This window comes from Schistocerca nitens, chromosome 2, assembly GCF_023898315.1.
Source record: "Schistocerca nitens isolate TAMUIC-IGC-003100 chromosome 2, iqSchNite1.1, whole genome shotgun sequence".
Classification (NCBI taxonomy): Eukaryota; Metazoa; Arthropoda; class Insecta; order Orthoptera; family Acrididae; genus Schistocerca; species Schistocerca nitens.
In genome coordinates, this window is record NC_064615.1 from 1,015,727,700 (window position 1) to 1,015,729,982 (window position 2,283).

Below are 2,283 nucleotides of genomic sequence, written 5' to 3' on the forward strand. Positions count from 1 at the left end.
GGAGGTATCCCATGACTTTCACCACCACAGGGGATTTTGATACTCGTGAGACGTAAGTGTGCATCTGTGTGCGTGGGAAAGGGGGGAGGGGAGGGAAGTGTGGTGGAGGGGGAGGTAGGCGTAAACTTGTAGAGAGTGGCGCAGTTTCGGCTATAGTACACAGCTTCAAATGGATTTATCCTGCAGTAGTTTTACAGTCATAATAGAACTAATAGAGGACAGATTATCACGGAGAGATGCATCAAACCAGTCCTCAGAATCAAGGCCACGGCTTCATCATGCTCAACAACAATATTTCCAACTTTCAGTCCCGTGCTTCTGCTCTGCCATCTCGGTTTTCCTCTCTTGCTCTTCCGTTTCTTTTCTTCTGAATTCCGTTGTTGTTTCAACTGTCCTCCGGTTGTAAGAAGCGTGGTTTGCACTTGCATTTCTCTCGAGTCTGACTTGCCTTTATCGCTTCTTCTGGTCCTCCACATGTTCGTACCACTCCTCACAGCCCGTATCTCTAGTTTCATTATTTATTCCATGTGTATGCAGTAAAACAGCATCCTAAATTCATTTCCTCTCCTTACATACGAGGTTTTTTCTTAGTTTCCATGTAACTCTTAGGTGAGACGTAATCCTTGATGGTACTCTTGTACCACGTATTTATCCTCAATTAAGCCAATATTGCATTTATTTGTTCTGTCTCTATACCCGTTTGCTGTCGTTATTTCAGAGAGTTGCTGGTTCTCAGTATCATCATTAGAGAAAGGAATTCTCGTATTCTTTATCCATCACAAATGACTTTGTAATTAGCAAACGCTTGCCTCAAAATCATTACGAAACTCACAACGAAATTATTTTTTGAATTAAATGCTGCTAAAACGCAAATAATATTTTTCGTCGTATGTAACACCTAGCGTATCTTCCCCGTATATCTCAGAACCCAGGAATGTCGTTGCACTATAGAACATTCACTCTGAGGGATTGCAAAAGAACAGTTAATTGCTGCCGCTACATCAACAGAACACATTTATCAGACTGTAGTGTGGATAAACAATGGGAAAAAGAGAGACACATCACGCATAAATCCACTCAGCGGCTCCTCTTGACTGACCTGTTTGCAATTCGGCGGAAATGAATCGATGGAGCAGATACCATCTGGCGTAAATGTAGGTGGATGCCCTACGTTCTCTGATAAAGGAAAATAATTTGCACTACGATGTGCATAATAGTTACTCGTGAGACAGAAATACACACTATTTACAAAATTTTATCGAAAACAAATGTATGTCTAATGTGAGTAATTATTTTTCTCTTATCGGTCATTGTCTCCCGAGCTGCACGCTAAACTCACATTCATTGTTCATTATAATTATAATAGAATACGCGAGCTAGTAGTGTCAATCAAGGGCATGTGCACGTCGTCCGAATATCAATGCAGATCAGTACCCATGAGTATTTAAAGAATCCAACTCCCATGTGTAAAACAGCTCCGAACGGTTTATTACTTTACAAACGAGTTAATGTGTTAAATATCTGACTTTAAGCACCTAAGCAAGAAAAAGTTTATAAAACGTTGGAATTATGTGTAAAGTCTGTTGGAAGTCGTTGAATGCTGTCCCTGATATCAGACTGGGGAAAACCGACAAGATGAAACGAATGACGGTATTTTAGTGCTAAAGAACTGTTTTTTTATTTGTTTGGTGTCGGATATTACAGGTGTTTTTTTGTTATTTACTGATAAAAGGGTGAAAAAAACGAAATATCAATGAGTAGTAGGAGCAGTTGTAAAACATTTGGTTTTTAAATCAACCGTTTTAAAAGACGAGTAATTTTTATTCACAAAATTTCCATCGCTTCGAAATATTGCGTTATTACAGAAAAGCTATCTTAATAGCAATGCTGACAGAAAAGAACGTCAAACACATGGCATAAGAATTCGTACCGTGCTTATAACACACGAATCTACCCGTTACAATGTGGCGAGGTCTATTAGACGGTAACCATGTACAAGCGGGGTGTGATGGTGGTTTAAAAGATGAAGAACGGAGGAGCCACAAGAAACGTGCGACATCATGTAAGAAGAAATCTTAAACAATTAACAATTCATACATATTTTTCAACAAAAACAGAATACAGCTGACCTGCTACCTGCATCTGCATAGTATGCCTTTATCCACTTGCAGCCAGTGAAAATGGACAAATTAACACGAAACACAGAGTTTTCGAACCTCAGTTTTTACCCTTTAGCACTGACTGTTCGTAATGCCCAAATAGTGGTAGGATCCTCGATTACAA